The sequence below is a fragment of the Nycticebus coucang genome, chromosome 7, assembly GCF_027406575.1.
Source record: "Nycticebus coucang isolate mNycCou1 chromosome 7, mNycCou1.pri, whole genome shotgun sequence".
Lineage (NCBI taxonomy): Eukaryota > Metazoa > Chordata > Mammalia > Primates > Lorisidae > Nycticebus > Nycticebus coucang.
In genome coordinates, this window is record NC_069786.1 from 60,781,762 (window position 1) to 60,804,661 (window position 22,900).

Consider the following 22,900-nt stretch of genomic DNA (forward strand, 5'->3'; position numbering starts at 1 on the left):
CTTTTTCTGGTGATTATTTATCATTTGGACAGCCTGTTTTGATAAGTGCTAATTTAAATCTCTTCCCATTCTTATGAAGGGTTGTTGCATTTTTTTGTTTTTGTTTTTGTTTTTTACTTGTTTATAGGAGTTTTTATATTCTGGTTAGTAGCTTTTTGTTGGTTTTAAGTTTTCTAAGTATCTTTTCCCATTCTGGATAGATCTTTCACTATTATTTTATGATAAACAGAAGTTCTTAAGTATAATACAGTGAAACATACCCATCTTTTTTTTGGAGGCCTAAAGGACACAAAAGACCTAGTTAGCCCCACCCCCTGAAGAAGTTAACACCAAAGGATCCTAACTCACCAAAGCCCTCCCCAAGCTGTGGAATTTGCCCACCCCCTAATCCCCCATATAAAAGGGGTCTCTAACTGTCCCCCCCCCATGCAGATGCCTGTGGCTGTTCCCTTTCCATAAACATTACCTAAACTTCTCCTCTCCCAGTCTCTACGTCCCCACCATCTCCTCTCTAAGAGCTGCTGCTTACACTTTTCATTTTTTAGATTATAAAGGATTATACAGGGTTGCTTAAAGTTCATGGGTAGTAAATATTTTAAATTGCACATGAAATTTATGGCCTCCCTGTATTTTCAATATCCTGCTTAGAAAATTTTCACTATATATTGCAAAAATATGTTGTATTTTGCCTTTCACATTTAAATATGTGTTCCATCTAAGACTGATTTTTTTTCTTCTTATGATGTGAGGAGTAGGGAACTTTTTTTTGTTTTTTGGTAAAAATAGGTAATGTCACAGCATTATTCATACCATTATTCATACATTACCTATTTTTCTCTCCTCACAACTTTTTAGCATCTCTTTTGCCTTTATTCAATTGTCCATCTATCCGTAGGTCTGTTCTGGGCTTCTCTTCTATTCCATTGGTTTATATAGCAGTATTTTTGCCAATATCACATTGCTTTAATTACTATGATTTATAAAAAGTCTTAATATTTGATGAAGCAAGGCTTTTCATTCTATTTTTCTTCAAGTTTGTGGTTCTTCAAGATTATCAGTAGCACAGATCCTATTATTCTGCTCTCAATGAAATAGACATTAAATACAATATTCTCATATCTTTATCACTTGTTTAGTAAGAATTTTATCACAAATGAATGTTGAATATTATTTAAAAGACTTTTCTGCTGCTACTGAGTTGATTGTATGGTTTTGCTCTGTCATTCTATTAAAAATTATGTTGATTTCTGGCAGCGCCTGTGGCTCAACGGAGTTAAGGTGCCAGCCCCATATGCCAGAGGTGGCGGGTTCAAACCCAGCCCCAGCCAAAACTGCAAAAAAAAAAAAAAAAAATTATGTTGATTTTTTAGAATAGTAAACTAAACTTACATTCATAGAAAAAACCCTACCGATTATTTCTTATATTTTTTATAAGATGGTTAATATTTTGCTTACGAGTTTTTGTACCTACATTCATGAATGTGATTGGCCTTTAATTTTCCTTTCTTATAATATTCTTATCAGATATTGATAGAAGGTAATGACGGCCTTATTAGAAATGGAGAGTTTTCCTTCTTTTTCTTTCCTTGACAAGTTTATATAACATTGATATCGTTTTGTTCTTAACTGTTGATAAAATTTATGTGTGGAGTCATCAGGCCTGTAGCTGTCTTTGTGGAAATGCTTTTAATAAATGACTCAATATCTTTAGTAGTTACAGGACTATTCCAAATTTTTATTTTTTCTATTGTCAATTTTGACATGTAGTTTCTAGGAATTTTTCTCTCTCACTTAAATTTTAAATGTTTTCTTCTTAACTTTTAATATCTGTAGAACTTACTGTGCTGCCTCATTCTTTATTCCCTGACATTGGATATTTATGCCTTTTTCCTTTCTTTCTCATTGTATTCATCAGAATTTATTAATATTTTAAGCTTTTCAAACATGACCTCATTTTTCATTTATAATCTGTTCTGTTAATTTCTCTTCTTACATTTTCTCATATTCTATTTCCCTGTTTCTACAAATTTTTTGCTTTTTTTTTGGTTTTCTAAATTTTTGACACATGCTTATACTCATTGATGTTTTCCTATTTTCTACTATCTTTATTTAAAGACAATATATTTCCTTTCAGATATAACATTAACAGTAGCCTTCAATTTTTATTATATGTATTCATTGTTATTCAGTTCAAACATTTTATATTTTCCATTGTGATAGAGAATGTTCTAGCTGTCTTTTTTAATGGATATTTTCATTGCCTTTTTGTCACAGAACACATGCTGTATGATTTCAGTCCTCTGAAACTTGTTGAAATCTGCTTTATAGCCCACAATATGGTCAATTTTTATAATATTCTGTGTATGCTGGAAACAAAGGGTATTTGAAGTTGTTTAATTTATTGTTGCACATGTAAGTCAATGAGGTCAAATGTGTTCTCTATGTTACTTAAACTCTGTGTATTCTTACTTATTTTTTATTTATTCTATTTCTTGAGAAATGTTATATTGAAATTATTAACTATGATTACTTTTTTTGTTTGGGAGACAGCAACTCACTCTGTTGCCCAGGCTGCTGTATAGTGCTGTGATCATAGCTTATTGCAACCTGGAACTCCTGGGTTCAAACACTCTTCAGTGTTTGAATAAACTTAGAACTAGCTTCTTATTTCTAGGGATCAGTTCAAAAAAGTAAGCATATAATATGAACTCTTTTTGGAAGTTGGGTTTTAGATGTTGTGGGGGAGTATTTGGTTTGCTGGCTTGCTTAGTTCTGTTTGTCGATTGATGTGCACCTACAGGTGCGCATCACCATGCCCAATTTTTAAAACTTTTTTATAGAAACAGGAGCTCATATGTTGCCCAGGCTGGTCTTGAACTCCTGGGATCAAGCAATCCTCCCACTTCTGCCTCCCAAATCGATGGGCATGTAGGCACAAACCACCACACCTGGCCTATATGTTCTATTTTCACTTTATATATTTTGAAGCTATATTTCTAAGGCTAAATTGTAGTATATTATTATATAAACTTAGAATTACTAGATCAGGTCTCCTTGGTAAATTGAGGAATTTAAAATTTGAAACTGTCCTTCTTTCTAATAACTTTCTTGTCATTATCTTTGCTTGATAATTAACACAATGTGGCTGATGTTTTATGGCACATATTTTTCCATTTGTTTTGCTGTTGATGTTTTTATATCTCTATGATTTAGAACTGTCTTTTTGTGAATGATAAATGATTAGAGCTTTTTGATAATTTAATCTTTTACCCAATCAGACATTGCTTTTAATTAATGTTCTTAAACATTTTAGGTAAAATGTGCTGTCTCATTAAATGTTATCTCTTTGCCTAACAAGTTCGGTATACCTTTATTCCTTCTTTCTTATCGTCTTTTGTATTATTTTGTTACCCCATTTTTCCCCCTCTGGATCCACTTGTCCCATTGGATCCACTTTCAGTGCTTCTCAAACCTGCCCTGGGTCCTAGGAAGATGTACTTCACCCTTGATATCAAACTGCTCCCTTGCTGTCTGACTTCTGTTCAGGTTTGTTCAATGGAAGGCTCCAGAAAAAGATTGAAAAGTGGGAAAAATATGAAGTTGGGATATTTATTCACTTTTTCTCATCCCTATATAGCTCCCTTCATATAATGCAATCCACTACATATGGATGTGCTTGACTCTCTTCATGTAACCTCCATGGGAACTGAGATCTGAGGAACTGCAGCAATTCTGCTATTCTGCTACTGCTATTGCTATGAGCAATAAACTGTCCTTTATCTCTGACCCAGGAGCCTCGTGTCTTCTGCTACAAAAAACTAGCAGAATTATTGGGACACTAGTAGGATAATGGTCGGCTTACAAGTCGAGGAAAGTCTCAGACCCTTCATCATTATTAATTTACTCCGTTTTGTGATATTTTGTTTAAACTTACTCATATCTTCATAAAGAATTCTTTTATTGAACTCTCTTCAGATTACTCAGCTTTTTTTTTTTTTTTTGTAGAGACAGAGTCTCACTTTATGGCCCTCGGTAGAGTGCCGTGGCCTCACACAGCTCACAGCAACCTCCAACTCCTGGGCTTAAGCGATTCTCTTGCCTCAGCCTCTCAAGTAGCTGGGACCACAGGCACCCGCCACAACGCCCGGCTATTTTTTTGGTTTTTTTGCAGTTTGGCCGGGGCCGGGTTTGAACCCGCTGCCCTTGGTATATGGGGCCGGCGCCTTACTGACTGAGCCACAGGCGCCGCAGCTTGAATGCGCATCTATTCCTACTTTATTAACTTGAAAGCAGTGTAAATTTTTACTATTAGTTTATATCAGAGATTACAACCTATATCCGTGACTTATTGAAACTTGTTTATTAGTAATTTTATTGTCTTTCCAGACACTTTATTTACTCTCCTCTCCAATTTCCATGCCACTGTAGCCTTTATTAATCTCTGCCTGTATGTATGTGTGTTATACACCCATAAGATATTATTAATATTGTTTCACCCAGTCAATACTCATTTGGTTTTTCTCACATATTTACCTTTGTTTTGGTCATCATTCTTTCTGAAGTTGTTAAACCTTCATCTACAGTTATCTTTCTCCTACTGGTAAAAGTGTGCTGGTGACTAATTGTCTATTTGTCTGTCTGAAAATGTTCATATTTCATCTTCATTTTGCTACATATTTAACAACTATGGAAATATAGTTATGCCATACAATTCACCGTTTAACATGTCAATTCAATGCTGCATACCCAATGTCACAATCAGTTTTAGAACATTTTCATCAAACCAAAAAGAAACCCATACACATTAGCAACCACTTTCATTTTATCCCTAACTATCCTAGGTAACCAATAATCTATAGCCTGCCTCTATAGATTTGCTTGGTCTAAACATTTAATATAAAAAGAATATAAAATGTGTTCTGTCTTCTTTAACTTCACAACTGTTTTTAAAACCCACTCATGTTCTAGCATGTTTCAAAGTTTTATTATATTTTTAGTGCAGAATAATGTTCTATTATATGTACATACATTTTGCTGATCCATTCTTCAGCTGATGGATATTTGGATCATTTCCACTTTTTTGCTATTGTGAATAGTGCTGCAATGAACATTTGTCTACAAGTTTTTGTGTGGATATATGTTTTAATTTCTCTTTGGAATTTCTGGGTCATGTGATAGTTCTACATTTAATAAGTTGAGGAACAACCGGAATATTTTTCAAAGTCCCTGGGCCACTTTAATATTCTATTAGCAATGTATGAGGGTTCCAAATTCTCCAAATCCTGACTGACAATTATTATTGTCTGTCTTTCTGACTGTAGCCTTTCAAGTGGGTGCCAAATGCTGTCTCACTGTGGTTTCTGTGTGTATTTCCCAGATGGCTACTGATATTGAACATCTTTTCTTGTGCCTATTGGATATTTTTATATCTTCTTTGGGACAATGTCTATCATATCCTTTGCCCATTTCTTAATTGAGTCATTTGTCTTTTTATTATTGATTTATTTTTTTATTATTATTTATTAATTGTTCTTTATATGTTCTACTATAAGAACTTATCAGGTTTATAGTTTTCAAATGTTTTCTTTCACTTGGGGAGTTGTCTTTTCACATTCTTGATATCTTTTAATCATGAAAACTTTTAATTTTGGTTAAGTACCATTTCTATATTTCCTTAAAACCAAGAATTTTGTTGTCATATCTAGGAAGGCTTTTTCTAAGCCATTGTCACAAAGATTTCTTCTATATTTCCTATACTTTCTTCTAAGAGTTTTATAGTTTCACCTCTTACATTTACATTCACACTGTAATAAATTTTGAGTTAATATTTGTGTATAATGTGAGGAAGGAGTCCAACTTCCTTCTTTTCATGTGTATATCCAGTTGCCCCAGCATGACTTATTGAAAACACTATTTTTTTTTTCCAATCGCTTGTCAAAAGTCAATTGACCATAAATACAAGGGCTTATTTCTGCCTCTTAATTCTAGTCCATCAATCTATCTGTCTATTCTTATGTCATAACACAACACTATTTTTATTATTGTATCTTTGTTGTAAGTTTTAAAACTTTTAAATCAGGAATGGTGAGCCCTGAAATTTTGTTTTCTATTTTAAGATTATTTAAGATTTTTTTTTTTATTTTAAGATTATTTAAACTATTCTGGGTCCTTTGAATTTCATTATGAATTTTGAATCTGTGGCTCAGTTTAGGGAGTATAAACCTTCCAATCCATGAACATGGAATAGCTTTCCATTTATTTACAATTTCTTTAGTTTCCTTCAACAACATTTTATAGTTTTCAGACTATATATGCTGAATATATTTAAAAAAATGTATTCTTATGTATTTTGTTCTTTTTACTGTTGCTGTAAATGAAACTGTTTTCTTGATTTTATTATCAGATTGTTCATTCCTAGTTTTTATAGAAATAAAATTCATTTTTATATATTGATCTTGCATCCTGAAACCTTGCCTAACAAATGTATTAGTTTTAGTAGTTTATTTGGGTTGCTATTGCTTTATAGTGGATTCTTTGGGATTTTCTCTACATAAAATTATGTCATCCACAAATAGAGACAATATTAGTTCTTCATTTAACTCTTGATGCTCTTTCTTTTGGTCTTTTTTTTTCCTAATTGCTGTGGCTAAAATATTCAGTACAGTGTTGAATGCAGTGTTGAATGGAATGGTCAAATGATACTCTTGTCTTTTTTGTGATCTTATGGGGGAATATATTCAATCTTTCAGCATAAGTATTATGTTTTCTGTTTGGTTTGGCCAAAATGCCTTTTGTCAAGTTGAACAAGTTCACTTCTATTCCTAGTTTCTTGAGTGCTTTTATTATGAAAAAGTATTGGATTTTGTCCAAAAAAATTTTGTTCGCTTTCATATTTAAAAGAAGTTTTTGTTGGCAATTCTTTAACACTCTGAATGTATTCTTTCCATAGCAGTGGCTTTATTGTTTGTATTGAGAAATCAAATGTCAGCCTAATTTTTTCTGAAAGTGATTTTCCCTCCTCCTTACTTGTGCTGTTTCCCTTTTCTTGGTTTTCATCAGCTTTACTGCCATATACCTCGGTAAGTATTTCTCTTTATTTATTTCTGTTGAGGTTTCTAACTGCTCTGGAATCTGTGGCATAATTTTTTTTTCAGTTTATAAATGTATTTACCCATTATCTCTCAAAATCGTGCTGCTTCTCCTTCCTGGTATTCCAACTATACGTATTTTAGACCTTATCATTGTACTTTTTTTGGTCCTTTACTCTTTCTCGTGTATTAACAACTTTTTTGTTTTCCATGCTGTATTCTAGGCAGTTTTTCCTGACATATCTTTCTTCAGATGAGTCCAAGATGTTAATAAACTCACACATTGGCACACCATTATTGATTATTCTATTTTTAGTTTCTGAATATGCACTGAAATTCTCAATATTTTCACTTATCTCCTTAAAAAATAGTAGGATATTTATCTTATAATTCTAACATTTGAAGTCCTATAGGTCTTTTTCTATTGTCTTCCATTTCTGCTAAATTTTATTCATGTTATATTGTCTTTGGGGGCACCGGTTATTCATTTTTATTGCTGCCTGACAATGATTTTCAAAATAGTTGTTAAAGACAGAGTCTCATTTTATTCATCTCTGTAGAATACTGTGAAATCATAGCTCACAGCAACCTCAAACTCTTGGGCTCAAGTGATCCTCTTGAGCCCAAGGTAGCTGGGACTACAGGTGCCCACCACAATGCTCGGCTATTTTTTTTAGAGATAGGATCTCACTCTAGCTCAGGCTTGCCTCAAAGTCCCAAGCTCAGGTGATCCACCTGCCTTGGCTTCCAGAATGCTGGAATTACAAGCATGAGCCACCATGCCTGGCCTAATTTTTAGAAATAATTGGAGCACCAGGATGATGCTAGCTTCCTTTAAGGAAGGATTATATTTATTTCTGTCTGCTTCCAAGAAACAGAGTTAGTTCATCTGGAGATAACTCAAAGATGAGTTCTAGGTCCTCTAAAGACTCACCTACTTCCTATTCACCATTACTCTTGCAGTACATCTTTCTCGCAACCTAACCCAAATCAAGAGGTGTTAACCAGGACTCCTTTCTCCTACCCTTACAGCCTCTGCAAAGGTTTAACAATGGTTGCCCAGCCTTTAGCCATCTCCTAAAATTAATGAATGCTCTGCAGGGAGCATTTTCATCATATCTTAGCCTATTCTATATATTATTCCTTTAGAATAGGACTTCTTTTGCACCTTGGCTTATGACTAGCTATTCTAGCAAAGCAATTTTTAATTGTGGAAAAGGCTTAAGCATATTCTGACTTATTTAAGGATCATACATTTTTTTCAGTGGCTTTCAGAGGATAAAGTTCACACTTCAGTAATACAAAACATGGAAGAAAAATGTTAACAATTTTAGTTCCTCTAAAATAGGAAGATAGAGTTGTGGCCAGCTGACAAAGGCCCTACTTTATAGGAGCAAAATTTGTTGGTGATTCTATTATCTTCTGTTAAGTGGGGCTGTCCTGTGAATGACCATTTCAAGTAATCTTTGGGCCTAATTAAAAATGAATCTTCTAGAAGACATATTTTTGTTGACAGACAAAGCTTCACTTCTTATGAATTTATTCACTTACCTCCTAACACAACCTTCAGGTGCTTTAATTCACGTAAAAATGTCAACATACTTGTGAATTTCCATATCATCCCAATTAAGTCCCTTAATTCTTGCTAATATCAATTTTTCAACAAGTTTATAATGTTCCTGCCTGTGCTGTTATTGCTTTGTTTGACAAAGAAGTTTAGGGCTTTAAAACTGCCAGTTTGACACTTTTTTGAGTACATTCAATAGAGTACCATTTATTTTAAATCAGAAAAGTAAACCACAACAGTACTGCAGGGAGAGTGCTTTATTCTCCATCCTTGGGAACACAACTTTGAGTGAGTGCCTCTCAGCACACCTGTGCGTGTTTGCCTTTATTAGATCAAACTATGTGTGCTTTTAGATCTCTGATCTCCAGATGGCTCACAGTGATCTGGCCACCAACTTTTAATATGAAAGTATAAAGTATAGACATTTCATATCTCAGCTGTTACTGTATTCAGTGGCTGGTTGTTATTTTCTTCTCATTAACTATTTTTTAAAGTATGAACACATTAGGCAGCTATTATTTTAAACAGCAATGCCAGAAAATCCAAGGACTAGCCTTAAAGACACACTAGGATTAAATTTTAACAAGATAAAATGAAGCAAAAGCAAAAAAGATGGGGATATTGGAATAGAAGCGAGATAAAATGAAAATTCCTTTAAGCGACATTCTACTGAAATTGAAAAATCCCAGGTAACAATTTTTAAGCTAGCAATGCACCATGGTGTTAGACCTAAGGAAATAGGACAGTATACATAAAAATGTTAATATATTCCTCCTTCTCTACAGATTCTCTTTTGTCTTCATGTTCTAAGGAACTTGAATTTTTCCAAGGAAATCAGAATATACCTGTAAAGATCAAATGCTTATATAAGAAAGCTCAGTGTCACTATTGTTCCCCATTTACAGCAAATACACAGATCCCTAAATCCCACATTCTGTGGATGAATAATACCCTTGGCTTTAGTTTATTTTCCTTTCCTTATTCTCAGCTTTGACCTTGACTTCCTTCTGTACATTTTTGTTGTTTCTGTTATTTTTATTGTTATCTTGCTGTATTTGTGCAGGCTACCTCAAATCCTTTTTGGAAGGAATGTAGTGATGGATGGGTGAACATATAACAATAACAGTTAACAGCTTATAATGATTAGTATATACTATACCGTTTTTGAGGGAATAAATGGCCTGCAGAGTGAACGTGGACAAAGCTAAGAAAAACTATTTTTATGAGACTATTTGGCTCTATATTTTCCCTTCCATTCATGCCCAGTCAATATATATGTTAGGGGTTTTATTTTTATTGGATGATTAAATGTCAAAGGGACAAAAGGAAGATACAGATAAAATTTCAACCTCCCTTCTGGTGCCAACCTAGCATTCTTTAAGTCTCGTGCCATCTAAGGCCTTCATTTCACAAGTCCTTTTCCAACCCCAAAATATATTTTCTTTTTTTTTTTTTTTTTTCTTTTGTAGAGACAGAGTCTCTCTTTATGGCCCTCGGGTAGAGTGTCGTGGCGTCACACAGCTCATAGCAACCTCAAACTCCTGGGCTTAAGCGATTCTCTTGCCTCAGCCTCCCGAGTAGCTGGGACTACAGGCGCCCACCACAACGCCCGGCTATTTTTTTGTTGCAGTTTGGCGGGGCCGGGTTTGAACCCGCCACCCTCGGTATATGGGGCCGGCACCCTACTCACTGAGCTACAGGCGCCACCCCAAAATATATTTTCTATAGGCTATGGTGTTCTAATAGAAAGCCTTGTCTCAGCCTAAAAGAAATTTAGAATGTACATTAACAAACACATAACTTTATAGGAGACAATCCACAACTTAAAATATGTATGGAAATAATGGTGCTTACTTTGGCTGGACACTGAAATCTAGCATTTTATGCTGAGCTGCTACTTGGTGGAGTTCGTCCTCTCTTATCTAGTGGTTCCTCTTTGCCTCACATTGATCACAAGTCCTGCTCAAAACTTAGTTCAAGGTTCTACCCCTTCCTCTCAGCAGTACTCTCAGCCTCATCACAAGGTAAAACCTTGTGCAGAGATCTGTAACAAGAATGTCCCTTAGGGAAGCACCTGTGGCTCAAGCAGTAGGGCACCAGCCCCATATACCAGAGGTGGCAGGTTCAAACCCGACCCCAGCCAAAAATTGCAAAAAAAAGAATGTCCCATTCCATCCCTACCTTTTTTTTTTGCAGTTTTTGGCCAGGGCTGAGTTTGAACCCACCACCTCTGGCATATGGGGCCAGCACCCTACTCCTTTGAGCCACAGGCACCGCCCGACTATCCCCACCTTTAAGAGTCACAGGAATATCTGGAGCCCCTTCTGCAAATTCTTCAGGAAATAAAGGAAAATACAAGAGCAAAATCATTCTATACCCTCTCTTGAGCTTAATATTCCCGATGTCATCTTTCTGCAAGCATGCATTACGAAAGAAAACCTATCTGGCTGTCATAACGCAATTCCATCAGATATTTAAATTTTTCCCCTTTTTATTCTGATTTCATATAGCTACCTGGTTAAACCAATGGTGAGGAGTTAATTCATTTGACAGTTACATTTTCAGTATAAATTTTAAAAAATATTATTATGGTTACAAAGATTAGTCTCAAGAATTTTGTGAGTAGGAGTCATATCCATTAACTCAATTAATTCTAGGTTAAGTTTCTGAGTCTTTATAGTACAGGACTAGATCCTGGGCCGAAGTGAATTTAGGGGGCTGTTAGCTTCAAAAAAGCAGGACTTGTGCTGATCTTGCTCATTACTCTCCGTATTAAATTGTCTGATCTATAGTAGACATTTGTTGTATTTTAATGAGTGAAATTCTACTTTCTCAGGTTTTTTTCCTGGTGATCTCAATAATACTAAATAGGTTTTCTTTTGAACTTCTTGGTGAACACTACTATACCCATTTTATAGATGAGAAAACCAAGATTTACAGTAGTTAACTTTCTTTTTTTAATATTTTTATTTTTATTTATGTATGTATTTATTTATCTATTTATTTTTGAGACAGAATCTCAAGCTGTCACCCTGGGTAGGGTGCTGAGGCATCACAGCTCACAGCAACCTCCAACTCCTGGGCTCAAGCAAGTCTCCTGCCTCCACCTTCCAAGTAGCTGGGGCGACAGGCACCCGCCACAACGCCCAGCTATTTTTTTTTTGGTTGCAGCCATCATTGTTGTTTGGTGGGCCTGGGCTGGATTTGAACCTGCTAGCTCAGCTGTATGTGGCTGGCGCCTTAAGCCGCTTGAGCCACTGGTGCCGAGCCAACAGTAATTAACTAACTTTCCTATTATCACATAACTAATAGAATGACTCAGCTATACAGTATTCAAAAGCCCATGCCCTATCCATTATATCATAGTGCCCATTAGAATAGAGATCGTAGCTACTTAGAGTGATGGAATAAAGTTTTTTTTTTTTCGGTTTTTTTTTTGCAATTTTTGGCCGGGGCTGGGTTTGAACCCTCCACCTCCGGTATATGGGGCTGGCGCCCTACTCCTTTGAGCCACAGGCGCCACCTGGAATAAATGTTTTTGAAAAAAATATAATTTGTATAGTAATTCACTCTAGAGCAGCAGTTCTCAACCTGTGGGTCACGACCCCTTTGGGGGTTGAACGACCTTTTCACAGGGGTTGCCTAAGACCACCCTGCATATCAGATATTTACATTACAATTTGTAACAGTAGCAAAATTACAGTTATGAAGGAGCAACGAAAATAATTTTTGTGGTTGGGGGTCACCACAAGATGAGGAACAGTATTAAAGGGTCACAGCATTAGGAAGGTTGAGAACCACTGCTCTAGAGGCAGGATGTACAATATCAGCAAAATACGAAGGGGCAAGATATTGCATTCTGTGTGGGGGAAATACTAAGTAATAAAATTCAATTTTAGTGTACGAAGTATAAGCTGTAAGTTATGGGATGATGGGTGAGGAACTTAGAAACGTTTGACAGATCTTTAAATTCTTGAAGGCCAGATGGCGTAATTTAAACATTCTTCTATACATCATCAGAAGCAAGGGTTCTTTAAAAACATGATTAAAGCCATGCTTTAGAATGATGATTTAAGTTGCCAATGTTTCTTAATTGAAAGGAAAGAGATTGGTTAAGATGTTATTGAAAATAGTGCATGTGATATAGTGAGCATGGGAAGAAGAAAGAGAATTCAAAGAAGCCTAAGCTTGGAGACCGGGGAATGGTGCATGGAAATCAGTGGAGGTCTTACACTGAGGCTGTAGGAAGATCAAGCTTTGGTTTTGCATTCCTTGCAGGATATCTGAATGTAGATGCACAGAAGGAGGTTGAAATGTCAGCCTCTTGTTTGCAAAGTCCTGCTAGAGTCACCTATTAGGGATTTTTCTTCAAAGAGACAGGAATTGAAGTCATAGAGTAAATGAGATTATCAGAGGCAGGAGTATGAAAAGTAAAGACTTGAGCAAACTTCAGGCAGGAACATTCAGAAGGCAGAGGAGGAAGAAGAAGCCTCAAAGTGGACAGAGAAGGCGTGGTCTGAGCGGTAGGTAGTTATTACTTCCCTCAAGCGGTTATTTCTGCTAGTTCAAGACTGAGAACTACTGTCTTAGTTTAATGATAGAAGATGATGAAAATAGCTAGGAGGAATAAGTCAGTAAATATGGTTTAGGCCAAGGCACATTTAATGAGCTGAAGAGAATTTTTTGGCGACCATTGACTTAAAAGCTCTTCTACAAAGGTTTTAACCATTTGTAAAATGCTGCTTGAAACTTGGCTTATTTTACCAGACTTCCCACATCCTTTTTGAATAAAAGTAGGTTGGCAAAGCCTAGGCAATACTCATGGACAATGGATTTCTAGTAAATTATTACTAAAAAACATTTGGAAACATACTTCTAAGCCAAGTTTCAGACTTGCTTCAAATGTAAATTGAATTACTAGCAATTGGAGGTATAGTAGACTTTGAATCAAAAATAAAGTCAATAAACTGTATGAGTTTATCTCAACTATTACAGTACTCTTATTTTGCAGTGTTTTGTCTTGGAAATACTAATCCCTCTTTGCCTTTTGGTTTTCTATTTTTAATATGTAAATGTCATTTTACTTTAAAAAAATCCCAGTTTAACACAAAGAATATTAGTTTTTCCAACTTTGTATAATGCTAAAGACATGGAAATACTCTTCTATCTTTGGACATTTTTGGTTGATAAGCATACAACACATGCCCATTACTTCAGTATGTGATTCTTTCATTAGGGAAAAAAAGTGAAAAAAGAAACTTCATTGATGAAAATTAGAACTTACTTAGTCTTAATGAGATTACATAATTTCATAGCTTTCTGAATATTTTCTTTTAATCTAGGTTGTTTATTCTGAATAACAGGATTTGTAAAATTAATTTTTAACTGCAGAAATAATTTTAACTACCTTTTATTATTAATTTCTATTGATACAAGAAACCATGAAAATGATCTGCATAATGCACAGATGATTTAAAATTAAGTTGTTATCATTAAAGAACATTTTGTTTGGCAGAAATAAGAAAAGGAATCAGTATCATAGTAGCTATCCTGTTGGAAGAAGAGAACTAGATAAATAATTAAAAAAAAAAAGATGGGAAATACCCAATGGCAATTTAACAGAGTGGTCTCCAAAATAAAATAACTTGCTATAGCTCAAGATAAAAATATCAAGCCTGCTATTTGCGATTATTTATTGCCTAAAAAAATAGAAAATCAATTAAGCTTTAACTGTTCATTAACATAGATATCAACAATGACAACCTCAGTTTCTGTGAATATTAGGAAGGCTTAGATATATCAAGGGTATGTGGTATTCTGAGGGCCTATTAAGAGAGTCAAAGCTCTTTGAGAATTACTCCATAACCCTTGAGTTCCTTTTCACTCTTGGGGTTTTTTTTGTTGTTGTTGTTTGTTTGTTTGTTTGTTTTATATTTCCGTTTCCCTGTCCCAGTAAGTACATTTGAAAATTTGTTATTTTCATTGCTGTAACCTTTAAATTCTTGTCATGAGGATAATAGTGACTGCAAAATACGGTATTCTACTGGTTATCTTGTACTTGAAGCAGTTGTTGAAATAAAAGATGAGTTATACACTTATCTGGTTGTTTAGCAAAGACAAAAATAAAAATGAATTTTAAAAAAAGATGAGTTATACATTTTTCCTCTAGTAATTAGATAAGTACTCCAAATGTGCTGAATCTTGCTGCTGTGACAGGTGGCTCTCCAAAGAACGCTATTTTTCAGATATGTTTAAAAAAAAAGACATTTTAATCCATATCATCAAGATAGAGCTAGTATTTTATCAATAAATGATTCACTGCGTTTTGAGAAAACCTCACAAGATTCATTTTGAAAATGAATCTTAAGAAACATTTCCATTATCATATGATTTTACTCCATTTTAGCAGCATGTATAAATATGTTACCTATAAACATTCTCTTAACTGGTCCTTAATTTAAAATAATTTAACAACTTAAGCCATGCACAGTGGCATACATCTGTCCCAGTAGTCCTGGCTACTCTTAAGAGGCTGAGATGAGAGGATCGCTTGCTCAGCAGTTCAAGTTCAGCCTGGGCCAGACAGTGAGACCTACTCTCCAAAAACAAACAAACACGAAGCCAAACAATAACGAAAAACTTGGTTACATTTTTTACCTATTTAAAAATCTTCTGAAAGAAGATTTCCAGTGAATCTTGAGCTCACTGTTGAAAATGTAACAATGCTTCTCATTAGGTGTTAAAAACTTCTTGGTTAGTATCCAAGAAGACATTAAGTTGATGAATTTCAACAAAACATTTGCATCACTGGTAGATAGAATTGAAAATTTAGTATCATGGTTTATGAAGTGCTACCCTTAATGTACTCTTCCCATTAGAATATTCAGATTTGGGGGAAGTATTATTTTCAACTGTGATAACCTTTAAATCACAGTTTCAGAAGCTAAACCTTGCTCTTCTACAAAAGGAACTTTACCCTGGAAGTGAAAACAATGTAACCTAAAAATTGTACCCTCCTATTAATTTGAAAAAAAAAAAATACTCAAAAAATAAAAATAAATAAAAAGAAGCTAAACCTTCAACTTAACTCTCAGATCATCAAATCTTAAAAAAAAAAGACTTTCATAGAAATTCAGCTTATGCAATTATATTGCTTACACAAAGAATTAATAATTTTATTAAGCACAAAGGAGATTTTGTTATTAATAACTTAAAATTATTTAAATTTATTTTTTACCTTTAATCTAGTCTTTAAACTCTCTGTATTCATAACTGTGTATATGTTATACTGCATACAATATAATAGCATAGTAGTAGAGGTGTATATATATTATAACTAAATATATACCTATGGCATACACAGAACTTTTCCACTATTAGGAGTTTATTATTCAAAGAGTTTAGAGTCCACTAATTTAATAAGCTAGAGTGAACAAAATAGAATGTATTTCTGTGATAAAAATAATTGTATTGAAGAGCATACAGTACCATAGTCTCTGTTACCATATAAGCACCAACAAAGGTGGCATTCTGACTTTCCAGGCTCTAGAAACGTTTGGCTTTGTAGGCCCCCTTCCTAAGTAAAAATATTTAAAATTATATTTATGACTACACATAGAATAAAGGTGAATATATTAATATTACTTGTTTTCTTCAACCTAAATCTCTTTCTCCTTATTTTAAAAGAAATTTAAAAATTTGTATATACCGCTATAAGTATCGTGGGCCCAAGGCATCAGGCCTACTGGGCCACTCCAGGCACCAACATCACCCATTTCTAAAGTCACGCCACTTTATCCATGTTCATATCTTTGTTTTGTTTTGTTTTTTGAGACAGAGTCTCACGTCGTTACCCTGGGTAGAGGGCCATGGCGTCATAACTCACAGCAACCTCAATCTCTTGGGCTCAAACAGTCCTCTTGCCTCAGCTTTCTGAGTAGGTGGGACTACAGACTCCTGCCTCGCCCAGCTAGTTTTTCTATTTTTAGTAGAGATGAGGTCTTGCTCTTGCTCAGGCTGGTCTTGAACTCCTGAGCTCAAACAATCCACTCACCTCGGCCTTCCAGAGACCTAGGAATACAGGTATAAGCCATTGCTCCCAACCCCTACTCATCTTCATATTTAGATTTTGGTTTCATAACTAGTACACTATTTGTTGCAAGATAGTTACATGTGAGGACTAGGTATGCTTTATAAGGAACGGCGAATGAGACATAGAATATGTGTTTTCTCCAAATAATCGCTCAAAGACATGAAGCCTTCCTGTTTAAAAGGTAATGAATTCCTCACGACAGATGCCAGGACCAGAACAGGGAGAAAACATGCACCTGAAGCTGCTAAATGGGAACAGGTGAGCAGTGAGGGGAGCATATGCACAGGCGTGACCACAGTCCACAGCCAAGGAAGTGGGGCCCAGTCCCCATCACAGCCTCGGCGTCACACTCCCTCTGTCCTTCGTCATGAGGCCGTCCTACCTTTCCTCGAACACAAGCATACTAAGCTCTCTATTAAAAGCCAAAAGGCCTGTGCAGGGACACTCCTTCCCTGACATTGGGAAAAGCTGTCTCCTTTGTGTCACTGAGGCCTTGTGTCACTTCCCCATAGAGCCTTTCCTCAGTAACCCTTCCCTTGCCACCCTGGTACAACACCCTTTTAATTTTCTTCGCAGCATTTACTGTTTCCTGAAGTTCTCTTGATCATTATCTGCTTATTACCTATTTCTCCAAATGGAATATGTGCTGCATGGTCACAGAAAGCAAGTCTGTCTGGTTTACCTGTAGCTCTCAGTGCCTTCCAGAAGCGCTTAACCAAATGAACAAACTGGGCTTCACTGTTCTCCTCAACTTCCACCCAAGCAGTTCAGTTTGTGGCCCTAACTCCACTAGGTGACCTGCCCTTTGTAGAAGGGCAGATCTAATCAGCACTTATTTTATCAGATCTAATTCAGCACTTATTTTAACATAATATATTCACAAAATAACAGTCTTGACTGGATACAATATTTTGTTGTATAACTAGGGAGGGGAGAAAAACCCACCCAAACATCTTCAGTCTTTTTAGTTATTGATACTAAGAGTATGTATCACAACATTATTAACTAATAAATCTCCATTGTTACATAAAAGCTCTTTGTGCTGCATCTATAGCTTGGGTGACAGTTGGGTGAAATGACATATAAAACAGCCATTGTATCCAGTGATCATGTATTTGCTTCTCGAAAATAGAGGCAATAGCAGGGAATACGGTGTTTAATATTTAAAATATGAACAGTATCATTCATAGGGCCTCTTTCTCCAGTCACATACAGCTATTTCCAAGCAGGAAAGTTTTTGAAGTACCCCACTGCATACTTTCATTCTATGTGGGGTGGTTGTGGTAAGCCTACTGTTAAATGCTCACTAATTGGTAATATTCAGCCTTTAAAAAAAAATAAAACTGCAGAAGATGATTTTCAAGTCCTCCCTGCTTGCAGAGTGACTTCCCCTTCAGTTTTTAGCTCTTCTGCTAGACCCACTTCAATGTTCCACCCTCCCTGTTCCCACTCCATTACCCATCCAGCCCCACCCACACTCACGAACCAATCAACCAAGAAGAATTTATTTACTGTTGGTGGGTGGTATGTTCAAGTACTATGCCAGAACTTTGTGGATAAGGAGGTGAAGTGTAAACAAAATAAAATATTTATTCCTATTCTTGAAGAGCTTATAGTCCATAAAAGAAAAAAAATTACTAGGCATAAAAATAATTGAATCCTAAAGGACAAAATACAACCATAGGAAGCAGGTACAGGGATCATTCACCAAGTAACAGAGAAGGGTATTTCAGGCAAATGGATATAGGAATATAAAGATAGAATGAATGTGAATTTGTTTGTGGACTTTGAGGAGACCCAAATAAAATGGAGTCTATGCTGGGAAAAAAGTGGGAAATGAGGTTGGTTAGCAAAGGAGAACATATCATCAAGGCAAAAACATTTAGATTTGTTTGAGCGTAAAACTTAGAATTGTATTTACTCTCATCATTTCCCCCATGTCCCAATTTGTAGAGAAAATAAAATACTTCTTTTTTATTGAATGATTCCTTCCTGAAAGTCTGATATTTGGAGTAATGACAGTCAAAACATGCTTAAAAGTATATTAAGAATAGTGGCTGAAACTTCAAGCTGAGATTTTTGCATTTATATGTTGCTTTTTTTCCCATAATGTCCTGCTGTTTTTAAACTTAAATAATTTAGTTTTGAGAAATGAGAGAAATAATCTTCAATAAGAAGAAACTTTTTTCTGACAAGGAATGGATTTTTTATTTCAGCTTCAGACACAGTTACTTTCTCAGTTATCATAGTAGCTTTTGCCTCATCTTGGGATCTGGAGTAAGAATATTGTAAACAGCTGGATCACATTCAGCCTAAGTTTTATTTCCTTTAATTTAAAGGCTATTTGTAAATTATTGTCTAAGGAAAGAAGAAAAGTGACATTTGAAGAGCATGCATTATGGATCAGTGTATTAGTGAGGAGAGACTAAAAGTTGCTGTCAAAAATTTACTCTCGGATCTCAGTGGCTAAACAAAACAAAGATTTATTTTCATCACTGCTTGGCAGAGGTCCTATTCCACATAGTTGCTGGAGCATTCAGCTGACACAAATGTCATAATCTACAGCTCTACAATCTACACATGGCCTCCTTAGTCCCCTGCAAGGGGATACAAACGTGAAAAATCACACACTGGCTTTTATGTGCTTTGACACATTGGCCAGAAATGGTAACATGCTCCACATAATTGCAAGGAGGACTCTGGGCAATGTGGATTTCCATGTATCCAGGACATGGAGGAGAATTAGATTCTGGTGAGCACCAGTAAGGTCTTTCATGACCATTATATATCTTTTTAATCTCCACAAAAGCTTTAAGGAGTAATATTATTCTCTCTTTGCAGATGAAAAACCAGAGTGGTAAGGTAGAAAGAGGTTTCGGTTTGAATCTTAGTTTTGTTGTACACTAATAGTGAGATAGATCAGCTGACATTTCACTCTTTCTGTGACAGTTTCCCCAGTCTCTCATTGGTATTAAATCCTCTCCCTGTCTTCTCATAGCAGTCAGCATGACTCCCCCATAACCAAAGTACTGTATTAGAACGGCTGTTCAAACAGTAAATTTCTTGAGGAAAGGGATTTTTTTTTTTTAATCATAATTGTGCCTGGTCTAGTAACTGGAACCTGGTAAATGTGTAATATTTATTAACCAAGTATAAACTTAGATTGATGATTTGAGATCTTTTTTTTTTTTTAATGTATGTTGTGTTTTCCACTGTAACCTTCCCTTTCAGGACTGATTTTGATGTAACTCGTAAGGTTTGGTATGTTGTGTTTTCATTTTCTGTTTATCTCGGGATATTGTCTAGTTCCCCTATGATCTCTTCTTTGATCCCATTGATTTCTGAGAGTGTGCCATTTTAATTCCACATAATTGTGAGTTTTCCAGTTTTCCATTTGCTATTGATTTCTAGGTTCATTTCACTGTCGCCTGAAAAGATATTTCATATGATTTCAATCCTATTATCAAATTTCTTAAGACTAGTTTCATGGTCTAACAGGTGATCTATCCTAGAAGATTCCATGTACACTTGAAAAGAATGTCTATACTGTTGTTGTTGGGTTGCCTGCTCTGTACAGTGTTTGTTAAGCCCAGTTGGTCTATAGTGTTTTCCAAGTTCTCTGTTTCCTTATTGATCTTCTGTCTCTTTGATCTATCCTTTATTGAAAGTCATATATTTGCATTGAAATCTCCTACAATTATTATGTTACTATTTCTCTCTTTCATTTATGTGTTTCATATATTTGGTTGTTCTTGCGCTAGGTGCATATATATGTATAATTGTTATATATTCCTATTGAACTGACCCTTTTGTCCTTCCCTATCTCTTGTGACCACTTTTTACTCAACTTTTTCTGATAAATGAGTGGACACCCCTGCTCTCTTTTAAGTAATTTTTGCATGGAATAATTTTCCCATATTTTTACTTTCAACCTGTTTATGTTTTATTATCTGAAGTTAGTCTCTTACACACATAGCATATAGTTTGATCTTTCTTTTCTTAGTCCATTCAGCCATTTGGGGGCTGGGAGAGGACCTGCAGCCTTGGGGCCACATGTAGCCTTCGGTATCTTTAAGTGCAACCTTTTGACTGAATCCAAATATTACAGACTTCATTAAAAGAACTTTATTAAAAGGACTTTTAATAAAGGGACTTGTTCTGTAAAGTTTGGATTAGTGCAAGGGCCCACTGGGAAATCCACTTATAATCTTTTGGGAGCTCCTTTGTATGTGATAAGTTGCTTCTCTCTTGCTGCTTTTAAGATTCTCTCCTTGTCTTTGACTTTTGCCAGTTTATAATATGTCTCAGTGTAGGCCTCTTTGGATTCATGAATGTTAGAGCCCTTTGAGCTTTTCAAATGTAGATGTCCCTGTCCTTTCTTAGATTTGGGAAGTTTTCAGCCATTACTTCTTCAAATAAGCTCTCTTCCTTATTCCTTCACTCTGTTCCTTCTGGGATGTTCACAATGGATGTATTCATCTGCTTAATGGTGCTCCGTGAAGTCCACTAGGCTTTGACCTTTCTTCAATCTGTTCTTGTTATTGTTCCTCTTACTCAATTTCAAATAATCTGTTTTTTAATTCATTGGTTCTTTCTCCTGCTTGATCAGATCTGCTATTCATCCCTTCTAGTGAATTTTTCGATTTAATTATTTTAATCTCCTGCTCCAGAATTTCTATTTGATCTTTTTTATAGTTTCTATTTTTTTGATGGCATGCTCATTTTGTGCATCATCATTTTCCTGATTTTCTTTATCTATCTTCTCTGGTAACACATGTATCTTCTTTAAAATGATTGTTTTGAAATATTCGTGAGCTGATTCACAGATATATGTTGCTTTAGGGTTGGCTTTTGGAAATTTATTTTATTCCTTTGACTTAGCCACGTTTCCTCAATTTTTCATGTGCCTTAATTTTTGTTTTGGTTTTTATATTTTAAACATAGTGACTTCTTCCAATCCTTATGGACTAATTTTGTACAGGGGAAGACCTATACCAATCAGCCTGGATAGGGATTTTGAAATCCTCACAAATGTTTTATGGGGATGTATCTTCTCTGGATTAGTGCATGTCCTAGCCCAGTGAGAGAAGTTTGCCGGTTTCTTATGCAGGAGCTTGCAATCTTTCACTCTCTCTGGTGTCTGTCTAAAGTACTGTAGGTTCTCTGGCATTGTCCCAATCCACTGGGCTCTCTTTTGTCCTCAGAGGTTGTCCTCAAATGATACTAGTTCCACATCAACATTTCGACTTAGGAGAGACAGAAATCAGTTCGTTGGGCAACTCCCCCAAAAGCTAGCATGTTGGACATACATTGTTATTTTCTCTTTTCCTCCAAAAGAAGAAGCTGCACATTGCACTTTTCACACAGATTATTGTACTAGCTTTGGAAAAATAGCTGCTTTTCTTTTCCATGAGACTGTCCTAAACTTTGTGCTAGCCTATGGTACTTCAAATTCCTAACTGACTTCTAGCATTTTCATAAAGTTTCTTTGGATAGTATATTGCTTTTAAGTCAGTGTTTTTGTAGGGCAGCAAAGTTGGGGCATTCCTTCTGTCATTTTGGTGACGTCACTCCTAATACTATTAAAAGTCCTAACGATCAACTGTAAGGCATACACAAAGATAATTTATACGTGAGAAAAGAAAATTCCTGAAAGCACTCATGAAATGATGTTAAAATGTTAATTCTTTCTCAACATTGTTTTTTTTTTAATTTATTACTAAATGAAATGAGAAACACTATGCAGCATTCAAGAATAATAGTCTTACTAATAGGAGATCAATTACTGGTTTTTTGGGTTTTGTCTACAAAACAGTGTCTCACTTGGTTGCTCAGACTAGAGTGCTGTGATGTCAATCACAGCAACCTCACACTCTTAGGTTCAAGCAATCCTTCTGCCTCAGCCTCCAGAGTAGCTAGGACTGTAGGCACTCACCACAATGCCTGCATAATCTTCCTTCCTTCCTTCCTTCCTTCCTTCCTTCCTTCCTTCCTTCCTTCCTTCCTTCCTCCTTCCTTCCTTGTTTTTGTTTTTTTGAGACAGTCTTACCAGTCTTACTTTGTCGTCCTTGGTACAGTGCCATGGCATCATAGCTCATAGCAACCTCAAATTCTTGGGCACAAGCAATCCCCTTGCCTCAGGCTCTTGACTAA